General features: G+C 37.6%; 1 long non-coding RNA gene across 1 annotated transcript; it reads right to left on the reverse strand.

The window, feature by feature from the left end:
- Nucleotides 1-370: 370 nt before the first annotated feature.
- Nucleotides 371-1,664, reverse strand: LOC149169067 (uncharacterized). The gene is made up of 3 exons (XR_016259364.1): nucleotides 1,543-1,664; nucleotides 938-1,204; nucleotides 371-904 (listed from the first exon to the last, which is right to left on the reverse strand). It is a non-coding gene; the product is annotated as an uncharacterized LOC149169067 (long non-coding RNA).
- Nucleotides 1,665-13,550: the final 11,886 nt, after the last annotated feature.

Consider the following 13,550-nt stretch of genomic DNA (forward strand, 5'->3'; position numbering starts at 1 on the left):
GCTCTAATAATAACAGCAATAGGTATCCAGTACCTAGCAGATGCAATGGCATAGAACCAACAGCTGACACATTGTCTCTTCTTCCTATGCAGAAGAATATAAGAAACTCAAAATGGATTGGAAACATATACTTGTACGCAGCTTTCAGCTTTTCAAACAAGAGTGTTGGTAGCTCACATATTTATATTCAACTTTTTGGTAATGACAAAATCCAATAGATGGACAGAGGAGGAAACTGCACAATAATAACACAAATTCTGATATGAACTGTTGCTCAGTAAATTGCATTGATTCAAATACTTAAAGCTAAGTGATTACATAGACTCAAACTTGCTTAAGAACAAAGATACTAATCTTAACTCATGTGTGATTGACACTTCGCAGTCTCTTGTAAGAGTTGCTGTCATATTCTAATTTTTTTCCAGCTCAGTTGAAGAGGTAGCACTTGGAATATCTGTAGTACATAGTTTTGTTCAGAATTGAACCATAGAAATCTTGAAGACCAAACCTCTCCACTTAATTATTAAACCAGATTTTCGAAACTAAACTCTCATACTCTACCTATCTGTGTGATTCACTGAGAGCAACATCAGAAAATGGTGATCAGAAAATGGTGAACTGAGATCCATCCTATAAAACAAACCATAAGAAATTGAAATGCATGTAACAGTGGAAAGAAAGTAGCAGAGAAAACTTATGTGAAAATGCATACTTGTTTGACTAGTTGCAGAGTCTAATAGCGAGGAGGAGGAGCAGGGTAAACATATTTGGGAGGTGTGGGGAGTTTGTGGACTGGTGGAGGAGAAGAGGGGTGGGGTTTTCCTGTGGGAGCTGGAATGTAGGGAACCCTTGTAAGAGTCGGAGGAGGGACCTCGTAAGCATGACTTGGTTTGGGAGGAGGGACCTCGTAAGCATGACTTGATTTGGGAGGAGGGACCTCGTAAGCATGACTTTACCACGATATTTATCATAATAAAACTGCCTCTTGTGTCGAGACCATTATAGAAAAGCCTTTTGGAAGGATTCCTGTTGAAGAAAATAAACTTTACACAAAACTGGCACTGCCTAGCCGCGGCCCTCTGTTAGGGTCCTAACAGTATCAGATCACTCATCTTTAACTTTACACTTTGCGAACTATGACACGCCTTTCTCTCTTGTATTCCACTTCATCCCTTTGATGCATGATAAGGAGAGCTCTTCGAACCTGAAATGAACAAATCAGCCCACTTGGTGAAAACCATGGCTATGATATCATTACTTCAGAGAAGCTGTAAACAACCTATCATATCATTACTTAAGAGAGGCTGTAAACAACATCATTAGCAAGGTTCTATAGGTGACGAAAGCCATTTCTCCCCGTGATATACATTGCCTGTTGCGCAAACTACCCATAAAATGATCTACGGGTAAGCAATATAACTCCAATATTGAGCTAGCTAACAAAACTAATTATAGAAGTAACATGTACTGACATTGGAAAATTATAATAATAAAATAGTCACTGCCGAAACTCAGCAATATAATGAGTGTTGTAATTCTTACAGTTGATTCATTCAACCCCATTCTGACCATATCATCAATCAGACGCCTCTCAGATACGTTGATGCCGATTCCCATCCGTCTCTTTATCTGTGTCTCAACTTGCTGTTACAAGCATGTGGCACTAGCATGAGCAACCATCAATTTTCTTTATTGTTGCAAATCAAAGACCATGACATAGTTCGCAAGCATAGCAGGCTTTTGGTTTGAAGAAAGAATCCACAAATATAGCTGTTCTTACTTGCTAGATTAGATGAGACGCGTCCTTGAATTTCACTTCTCATTTCTGGTGTCAAACTTATTTGTTCAGCAATGCCAGAGCGTGCAGCATCCATAGTAGAAACATTGAAAAGCCTCAAAGCTTCTGTGACATGTTCCTCTGTTGCTACAGTTGACCTGCATTAAAAACAATATTTTCAATTTTTCAGATGCAATCTGACTAAGGAAATCGATTGACTTTGATTAACAATAATGCATACATTGAAAAATTACAAAATAATGCTGGGACTACTCACAATTGCATCTTTGCAATGGACTCGCTTAATCGAATAATAGCTTCTAACTGCCTCACTGTTATAGGTATGGCAGGAGAATCTTCACTTTCATGAGCCTGTTGGCGCATTTGCTGAAAATTCCAGACATAATACCGATGATTCCACAATCAAAAACCGATTGAAAGTATTTTTTTTGGAAAACTCATATTTCCCATCCAGAAAAACGACCCACAAACAAATGAGAGTAAAAGTTGCAGATAATTTAATATATAAAATAAATTATCTGCAAGTTCATTGTGACGTGTTTATTTTAAAACGAACTGTATTTTACGGCTAAAATAAGGAAAAACAGGTATACCGGCGTCAATTTTAAAGCCTGGCTGAAGTTAAATGCACTCTCCTTTCTCCACTTTATCTTGGAGGGTATTCTATATATTCTTCTCGGCCCCCATCATTTCCTATAACGAAAAGCGGGTTTGGATGCAGTTCAAAGTTCGTATTACGGTAAGCTATCTTGGTCACTCTTTCGCGACGCGGGAATCGCTGGCCAGGCGTTACTCCAAATCGATATTCCCGTGCTGTACGAATATACTGAGCGCTGATGCCACCTGGAAAGGAAATTTCCTTCTGGTTTGGATAGTGATATCGGCATCCCAGGGTTAGCTGCGCGTCGATGCCCCCAGGGGCATGTATATCATACCGATAAAGTATGCAATCTCGCCTGACCATAGGTCGCCAACTTGTTGACCTCGTTGTGCTCACAAAAACTGAAGTTTCCGCACCTATTCCGTCTGCCGGCATCCCTCCTTGGTTCACAAAGCGCTCAAGATTGTAGTAATATTCCAAATGTTCAGGGTCATTTGGAAGCCGCGGCAGAAATCCTGTCAGAAAAATCTCATTATAGGGACGCGAATCCCACCGATACACTGGCTCTATCATATCCTGGTTGTCGTCAGGCTTCCGATATTGAATCCTGGTTGGTGTATTGTACAACTCTACACCAGTTATTATTGGTGATAGGGTGTTAAGGACATACAGCGCGGTAGCCGGCTGGCGGATCGCAGCTGCTACTCGGCGAAAATGTGAATCAGGTCGCAACCACATACTAAAGCCTGACAAACAAGTCAAAAACCATTCAGTACCACGACATTTAATCTCTGTTGCTACAGTTCATATAGGTTCCTACTCCACATAATTTAATCTAGTCTCTTATGTTCCTTAAACAGTTATCTAATTCAATAGATTTCTTTGATTAGTAATGACATTTTTATAAATTACACAGACATTATCCCTTGCAAAAACAGTACAGCGGTTTGAGATGAAATCATTGTGACTCTGGTGCTGTTGTTCATGTCTGCGTAAAGTCTATTATAAGAGTTTCATGGTTTAAGATGGTTTAAATGGAATTCTGTCCATATTTGAGGGTTTCTAAGTACCTCACCAAGATGATTTTGATGATTTCTAAAATGGTCCAGGAGTTTAAAGGCCTCTGAAATTGTTGCACAATGACCTCCTGAGTCCTAATGATTTGGAGGGAAAATGAATTTGAGAGACAGGTTTGTTGGAATTTTTCAGATACTGGAGGACAAGTCAGTAATGAACCAGCTATTCAGTTTTTGGCAAATCCAATGGGATTTAGAACAATTAGAGTCTCGGGCTGCCTTTTCTGGGCCTGGCTAATCAATTTTGTTAAAACGATCTTCCAATTTTCACATGTAAATACTGGTAACAATATATCTGGTTCTGCAAGATTATATGGTAAGGTCATTGGCATATCAGCTTTAGCCTTTATTCTATGTCATGAGCATTATTATAATCCACTTGCAGTCAACCGGCTAATTTAGTCGGTCTGCATGTACATAATTTTTTCTGACAAACAATAGCTGCAATTGAAGATGTAACTTTGGGAAAATACTTGTAGGTTCTAATGTGCCTGGAATGCCAGAAGATAAAATCAAAGCTGATGGCATTATATTAACAAAAGCGGGATTGATAAAATACAGGGGAATACATATAATTTATAAACCCCTCGACAAATTGATGAAAATATCAGCTTTAGCGTTTATTCTATGTCATGAGCATTATTATAATCCACTTGCAGTCAACCGGCTAATTTAGTTGGTCTGCATGTACATAATTTTTTCTGACAAACAATAGCTGCAATTGAAGATGTAACTTTGGGAATATACTTGTATGTTGTAATGTGCCTGGAATGCCAGAAGATAAAATCAAAGCTGTTGGCATTATATTAACAATGGTGGGATTGATAAAATACAGGGGGGTACATATAAACCGCTTGACAAATTGACGAAAAAATAAACTGCACTCTATAGAAAAAATTGAACTGAAATTATTTTCAGAGATGATTTTCCATCATCGGGATCCGACTTCTTTTATTGTGGGAGGGTAGAAATAATTCATATATATATAGAAATATTTACATCAGCTGAAAAAAGAAAAGTGAAATGACGGAAGGGATATAATAAATAAACTGGGTCTACTGGGTCTATGGGAATAGGGAAAAAACCATCACTTGTCTATCAGCATAGGGTTAGAGATAATATGGGATGATGGGGGACTGGGCCTATTAGGGTAGGTCCGGCAAGCAAGCTCGTATCCTCTCTTCAAGAAGGAATGCTGGGTGGAAAAGAAATCTGATTGGAGCAAGAAGTGGAGGATCTTGGCATCATGTTAGGTGCTAATCATATAGGGCTGCTGGTTGGCTGGTTTTCCAAGGAGGAGAAAAAAATTCTCTTGTGGGTTACCCACTTTTTGGTGTGTAAGATTGAGAAAATTAGAGGTCCATTCGATCTACGTTGACATCATATCTATTCCCTATGATTACAATGTTGTAGGCTCCTTCATATTCAAGAGTATTTGGCCACCTCGGATGAGGGTGGCAGGTCTGATTCATTGGCAAATGTCAGGCAGTAGAGCTGGGTGGGAGTTGGCCTAGAGCTAGTTTCCATTCTAGGAAAGATTGGTGTATAGTGGCTCATGCGTTTGCATTATCTTTTGTGGACTGGACCACTTTTTTGGAGATAATTGGGCTCATATTGTAGGAAGATATCTTCAGGATGATAGGTACGTATGCAATTGCTGCAATTGATAGGTACGTATTGTTTTTCAATGGAAACTTTGCTGCAAGTATGTATTTGATAATGAGGTCGGTTCTTTGGTTGCTTTTTGTCATTTATGTAGAGATGAGGTACGTATGCAATTGCTGGAAAAACAATCATTATTGATTAAGGATGCCAAACTGTTAGACTAGGCCTCTTATTCTGATTTTATAGCTGTCTTAGTTGCTTTGAGAAAGAGGATATAAATCACATTTTATACCGTTAAGCACGCCTGACTCTTCCTTCTGAATAGCTGGGGCTGAAGCTCTTCAACTGGTGAAACAACTGGCTTTGGATTAGGCCCGTACGAAAAAGACGTCCACGAATTCCCTCACCATATGAATGGTGAGCGTTAACACCCTTATTTCCCGTTCCCATTCGTAGAAGAATGTTACAGCAAGAAATTCATTCACCTACCTAAGTTCGAAGTTGAAATAGTCGTAGTAGTATAAGATTTGAAGTGAGTTATTCTCCAGCCTTAGAAGCAGTTGAAGTATCGGATTATACATCCTACTAAGTTTGAAGTTGAAGTATCGGATTATCACATTCAAAGCAAATGTGTTTAAAAATGCCCATATAACTGTAAGCCCCATGTACATGGCTAGAAAGACCCCACGTGGAGCCAGATACCCTCCACCTTTACTTGTCCCAGTGCTCAGCAAGATAATACTCTGCATGGTTTGTGATCCAGCATAAGCCTGACAAACAAGTCAAAAACCGTTCAGTACCACGACATTTAATCTCTGTTGCTACAGTTCATATAGGTTCCTACTCCACATAATTTAATCTAGTCTCTTATGTTCCTTAAATAGTTATCTAATTCAATAGATTTCTTTGATTAGTAATGACATTTTTATAAATTACACAGACATTATCCCTTGCAAAAACAGTACAGCGGTTTGAGATGAAATCATTGTGACTCTGGTGCTGTTGTTCATGTCTGCGTAAAGTCTATTATAAGAGTTTCATGGTTTAAGATGGTTTAAATGGAATTCTGTCCATATTTGAGGGTTTCTAAGTACCTCACCAAGATGATTTTGATGATTTCTAAAATGGTCCAGGAGTTTAAAGGCCTCTGAAATTGTTGCACAATGACCTCCTGAGTCCTAATGATTTGGAGGGAAAATGAATTTGAGAGACAGGTTTGTTGGAATTTTTCAGATACTGGAGGACAAGTCAGTAATGCACCAGCTATTCAGTTTTTGGCAAATCCAATGGGATTTAGAACAATTAGAGTCTCGGGCTGCGTTTTCTGGGCCTGGCTAATCAATTTTGTTAAAACGATCTTCCGATTTTCACATGTAAACACTGGTAACAATATATCTGGTTCTGCAAGATTATATGATGACCTCACCATATAATCTTGCAGAATCAGATATATTGTTACCATTATTTACATGTGAAAATTGGAAGATCGTTTTAACAAAATTGATTAGCCAGGCCCAGAAAAGGCAGCCCGAGACTCTAATTGTTCTAAATCCCATTGGATTTGCCAAAAACTGAATAGCTGGTGCATTACAGACTTGTCCTCCAGTATCTGAAAAATTCCAACAAACCTGTCTCTCAAATTCATTTTCCCTCCAAATCATTAGGACTCAGGAGGTCATTGTGCAACAATTTCAGAGGCCTTTAAACTCCTGGACCATTTTAGAAATCATCAAAATCATCTTGGTGAGGTACTTAGAAACCCTCAAATATGGACAGAATTCCATTTAAACCATCTTAAACCATGAAACTCTTATAATAGACTTTACGCAGACATGAACAACAGCACCAGAGTCACAATGATTTCATCTCAAACCACTGTACTGTTTTTGCAAGGGATAATGTCTGTGTAATTTATAAAAATGTCATTACTAATCAAAGAAATCTATTGAATTAGATAACTGTTTAAGGAACATAAGAGACTAGATTAAATTATGTGGAGTAGGAACCTATATGAACTGTAGCAACAGAGATTAAATGTCGTGGTACTGAACGGTTTTTGACTTGTTTGTCAGGATTATGCTGGATCACAAACCATGCAGAGTATTATCTCGCTGAGCACTGGGACAAGTAAAGGTGGAGGGTATCTGGCTCCACGTGGGGTCTTTCTAGCCATGTACATGGGGCTTACAGTTATATGGGCATTTTTAAACACATTTGCTTTGAATGTGATAATCCGATACTTCAACTTCAAACTTAGTAGGATGTATAATCCGATACTTCAACTGCTTCTAAGGCTGGAGAATAACTCACTTCAAATCTTATACTACTACGACTATTTCAACTTCGAACTTAGGTAGGTGAATGAATTTCTTGCTGTAACATTCTTCTACGAATGGGAACGGGAAATAAGGGTGTTAACGCTCACCATTCATATGGTGAGGGAATTCGTGGACGTCTTTTTCGTACGGGCCTAATCCAAAGCTAGTTGTTTCACCAGTTGAAGAGCTTCAGCCCCAGCTATTCAGAAGGAAGAGTCAGGCGTGCTTAACGGTATAAAATGTGATTTATATCCTCTTCCTCAAAGCAACTAAGACAGCTATAAAATTAGAATAAGAGGCCTGGTCTAACAGTTTGGCATCCTTAATCAATAATGATTGTTTTTCCAGCAATTGCATACGTACCTCATCTCTACATAAATGACAAAAAGCAACCAAAGAACCGACCTCATTATCAAATACATACTTGCAGCAAAGTTTCCATTGAAAAACAATACGTACCTATCAATTGCAGCAATTGCATACGTACCTATCATCCTGAAGATATCTTCCTACAATATGAGCCCAATTATCTCCAAAAAAGTGGTCCAGTCCACAAAAGATAATGCAAACGCATGAGCCACTATACACCAATCTTTCCTAGAATGGAAACTAGCTCTAGGCCAACTCCCACCCAGCTCTACTGCCTGGCATTTGCCAATGTATCAGACTTGCCACCCTCATCCGAGGTGGCCAAATACTCTTGAATATGAAGGAGCCTACAACATTGTAATCATAGGGAATAGATATGATGTCAACGTAGATCGAATGGACCTCTAATTTTCTCAATCTTACACACCAAAAAGTGGGTAACCCACAAGAGAATTTTTTTCTCCTCCTTGGAAAACCAGCCAACCAGCAGCCCTATATGATTAGCACCTAACATGATGCCAAGATCCTCCACTTCTTGCTCCAATCAGATTTCTTTTCCACCCAGCATTCCTTCTTGAAGAGAGGATACGAGCTTGCTTGCCGGACCTGCCCTAATAGGCCCAGTCCCCCATCATCCCATATTATCTCTAACCCTATGCTGATAGACAAGTGATGGTTTTTTCCCTATTCCCATAGACCCAGTAGACCCAGTTTATTTATTATATCCCTTCCGTCATTTCACTTTTCTTTTTTCAGCTGATGTAAATATTTCTATATATATAAGAATTATTTCTACCCTCCCACAATAAAAGAAGCCGGATCCTGATGATGGAAAATCATCTCTGAAAATAATTTCAGTTCAATTTTTTCTATAGAGTGCAGTTTATTTTTTCGTCAATTTGTCAAGCGGTTTATATGTACCCCCCTGTATTTTATCAATCCCACCATTGTTAATATAATGCCAACAACTTTGATTTTATCTTCTGGCATTCCAGGCACATTAAAACATACAAGTATATTCCCAAAGTTACATCTTCAATTGCAGCGATTGATTGTCAGAAAAAATTATGTACATGTAGACTTACTAAGTTAGCCGGTCGACAGCAACTGGATAAAATTAATTCCATGTCGTAATTTTTTCTATAGAGTGCAGCTTAAATTTTCATCAATTTGTCGAGCGGTTTATAAATTATATGTATTCCCCTGTATTTTATCAATCCCGCTTTTGTTAATATAATGCCATCAGCTTTGATTTTATCTTCTGGCATTCCAGGCACATTAGAACCTACAAGTATTTTCCCAAAGTTACATCTTCAATTGCAGCTATTGTTTGTCAGAAAAAATTATGTACATGCAGACCAACTAAATTAGCCGGTTGACTGCAAGTGGATTATAATAATGCTCATGACATAGGATAAAGGCTAAAGCTGATATGCCAATGACCTCACCATATAATCTTGCAGAACCAGATATATTGTTACCAGTATTTACATGTGAAAATTGGAAGATCGTTTTAACAAAATTGATTAGCCAGGCCCAGAAAAGGCAGCCCGAGACTCTAATTGTTCTAAATCCCATTGGATTTGCCAAAAACTCAATAGCTGGTTCATTACTGACTTGTCCTCCAGTATCTGAAAAATTCCAACAAACCTGTCTCTCAAATTCATTTTCCCTCCAAATCATTAGGACTTAGGAGGTCATTGTGCAACAATTTCAGAGGCCTTTAAACTCCTGGACCATTTTAGAAATCATCAAAATCATCTTGGTGAGGTACTTAGAAACCCTCAAATATGGACATAATTCCATTTAAACCATCTTAAACCATGAAACTCTTACAATAGACTTTACGCAGACATGAACAATAGCACCAGAGTCACAATGATTTCATCTCAAACCGCTGTACTGTTTTTGCAAGGGATAATGTCTGTGTAATTTATAAAAATGTCATTACTAATCAAAGAAATCTATTGAATTAGATAACTGTTTAAGGAACATAAGAGACTAGATTAAATTATGTGGAGTAGGAACCTATATGAACTGTAGCAACAAAGATTAAATGTCGTGGTACTGAACGGTTTTTGACTTGTTTGTCAGGCTTATGCTGGATCACAAACCATGCAGAGTATTATCTTGCTGAGCACTGGGACAAGTAAAGGTGGAGGGTATCTGGCTCCACGTGGGGTCTTTCTAGCCATGTACATGGGGCTTACAGTTATATGGGCATTTTTAAACACATTTGCTTTGAATGTGATAATCCGATACTTCAACTTCAAACTTAGTAGGATGTATAATCCGATACTTCAACTGCTTCTAAGGCTGGAGAATAACTCACTTCAAATCTTATACTACTACGACTATTTCAACTTCGAACTTAGGTAGGTGAATGAATTTCTTGCTGTAACATTCTTCTACGAATGGGAACGGGAAATAAGGGTGTTAACGCTCACCATTTGGAAGCTAAATTTCCAAGCTAAATTTCCATTTATTTTAAGAGCGTTTAAACAAGATCGGATGTAAAATAGTCACTCACACCTTTTTCACTTTCTTTCACTATTGCAATGAAGGAGATGGATTCAATTATAGAACAAACAAAACAATGCCAAACAAAATGGAATAATCCTAACCTCTTCCAACTACTCGCTGCTTCTGCTTGCTGCTTTCCCTTGCTTGCTTTCCTGGCGTCGTGGTTCTTTCACCAGTTGAAGAGCTTCAGCCCCAGATATTCAGAAGGAAGAGTCAGGCGTGCTTAACCACCAAATACACCTTAAGCTGTCCATCATCAGCTCTGAATCGAGGAAAAAGAACCTAGCAAGAGACCAAGAGAACTTGTTTATGGATTTGTAACGATAATTCAATGAGGAAAGCGTTAGTGTAACATGTGCAGAGTAGGCAAAGATAGCGAGTTGCCCGAAAAAGTACCTTCGTGGAAGAATACCTGAACCAAAGATGCAAGGGTGGAATTCACTGAGAAGTGAAGCTTAGCCCCTGCGATGGCGGAGCTCGGTTACAGGGTAGCCCCAACATGAGTGAATGACAAACAAGCGATAGGGGATGGCCAACCTATCCACCACCAAATACACCTTAAGCTGTCCATCATCAGCTCTGAAGTGAGGAAAATTCTGATTACTTTTCCAATTAAGATCCAGGAACTCTCAACATTACAATCAGACTCGTGGATGCCTTAAGAGATTTCGAGGTATTTGGAAGCTAAATTTCCATTTATTTTAAGAGCGTTTAAACAAGATCGGATGTAAAATAGTCACTCACACTTTTGAAATCTATATACTTTCTATATTTTGGAATTCTGTTAAAATTTGACTCGTCTAATTTTTTAAATGCTTTTTGGCTTTTCAGAGTGCTGAAGACTTATTTCAGAGTGCTGAAAATTTACTTCCGTCAACATATATCCTCCATACAATAAGAAGTTCATCCCTCGCACCAATAAAAAGAAATAAGATTAAACAGTTTAAATGACAAATTATTTTGAAGGCTCTCATACAATAGGAAGTTCATCCTCACACACAAACAGAATTAGGACTAAACAGTTTAGAGGACAAATTTTTCTTCAGACTCTTATAATTTGATGGAAGATCAATTCTATTGGATTTCTTTTTCTATTTATCGTTATATATTAGCAATATTTCAATAATTTTTTTTTGACATTAATTTGATTATGTGTAAGTATACATTTTTCTTCATGCAAACCCAGTTATAATTTGATGAAAGATCAATTCTATTGGATTTCTTTTTCTTTATGGTTATATATTAGAAATATTTCAATACTTATTTTTTACATTTCTTTTTCTTTATGGCTATATATTAGCAATATTTCAATACTTATTTTTTACATTAATTTGATTAACAATATTTCAGTACTTAGTTTTTACATTAATTTGATTATGTATAAGTATAAATTTTTCTTCATGCAAACTCAGTGTAAATATCATTCCTATTTGAAGATTTTTATTATTGGTTATAATTTGGTGAAAGATTAATTATATTAAAAGGGAATCTCATTTATGTCTGTTTTATAACACTGTTAGCTTTTCTCACACTTATTTGTTTTTAGATTGGAGAATTCTTAGAAATTCCTTTGAGACAGTGCGAACACGGAGAATGTGCTACCCAGATTTAAATTTGGGTCATCACTTCTCCAAGCGCTTAAACTTGCTGCTAGACCACATTCTGGAGTTCAACTAGTTTGCAATTTTGCTAGGTTGCAGCATTGAGAATGTCCTATGTGATTGATGAGTAAGGTTGATATTTGCGTCTTGCAGCAGTTTTACTCACAGTTAAAAGAGAATCTCATATATGTATGTTCTATAACACTGTTGCAATATCTATTGAGCATAATAGTTGTCAACTTGTGTTTTATCAGAGTTACAAAGAAGTGTTCTATTAAGAATTGGTTGAGAAATAGAGTACAATCACAATATTATTATTGTGTTATCAAAATTAGAGAAGTTATTCATGGAAAACTTGTTGGATGTAGTAAGACTTGACATCAATGACTCTGGAAATATCAAGCCAGGCAGCAGCCCTGATGTACATTTTTCCTGATAAAACTGGATAACACTAGAGGATTTGCATTCATATACATACTTAAGGTCTGTGTAACAACAGACCTTAATCGGCCAAAACTAGTGCCTGATTATATTTTTTGGGTGGTGATCTAAGTCACCTGACACAGGGATTCGGGACACGTAGGATTCGTTATATATTATTGTTATTATATATATATATATATAATATATATATATATTCGTTATATATTATTTTATTAATATATATATATATATATATATATATATATATATTAAAAATTAGATATTTCTTACACAAATTTTATTTAATACAAATTTATTGATTTCAAACATAGATCTTCATCTATAGCTATTAGCATGCATAGTACATACAAAATTCAAATAAACATCAGTGGTACTGGTCACATAAATGATAAATCTATTAAAAATTTAAATCATGATTCATAATTCATAACTGAAAGACAACTTACAACTACAAGATACTAAGATAAACACATTGACAACTGTAGTTTTCCCATTAAGTCATCAAATCAAAATGTGTTACATATGTAGTGTTGGTGCAATGCCAATGGCAAATAGAAATAGAAAATATAAAACAACTACAGGTATACAAGCCTCAAGGCATCAATCAGCATCAGAATCAACATCATTGTCCTCATCATCATGGTCCCACTGCTCTCCTCTGCATCCTCCTCCTCCCCTGTATCCATAGTTGCCTCTGCATCTGCTGGTGTGGAGGTTGACCCCTCGAAGTCATCAAATCTAACAGGCTCTAGCACTGGATCATTGAGATCCATGTTGGCCAATGCCAACTCAACAGTGGTGTCCAAACCCATATCATCAGGAAAGACATCCCACATCTTTGTCTTTCCCAGCAACCACTCTTCCCTCTGCCTGTAAATAAGACGAAGGTTGGTGTGCACATACACCATTCTCTCTGCCCTGGACTGCTCAAGCCTGCTCTTCTTCACATTATGCAAATTCCCATATGTGCTCCAATTCCTCTTGCAACAAGAGGATGAAGTCACCTGAGAGAGAAGCCTCATGGCTAACTGCTGAAGAGGAGGGCTTGTTGCCCCATGATTTGCCCACCAAGAATAGGGCTTCTTAGCCCCCTGTCTCTAATCACATCATAACCTCCAAATCGACCACTGCCAGTGGAAAACTCTGCAAAGGCATCCTCCACCTCAGCAAGCAATGCACTATCCTGATAAATCCGCCTGAATGCCTCTTTCCTCC

The sequence above is a fragment of the Pinus tabuliformis genome, chromosome 4_2 (genome assembly GCF_031772625.1).
Source record: "Pinus tabuliformis cultivar Carrire ecotype Pingquan chromosome 4_2, CPIR1, whole genome shotgun sequence".
In the NCBI taxonomy this organism is placed as follows: domain Eukaryota; kingdom Viridiplantae; phylum Streptophyta; class Pinopsida; order Pinales; family Pinaceae; genus Pinus; species Pinus tabuliformis.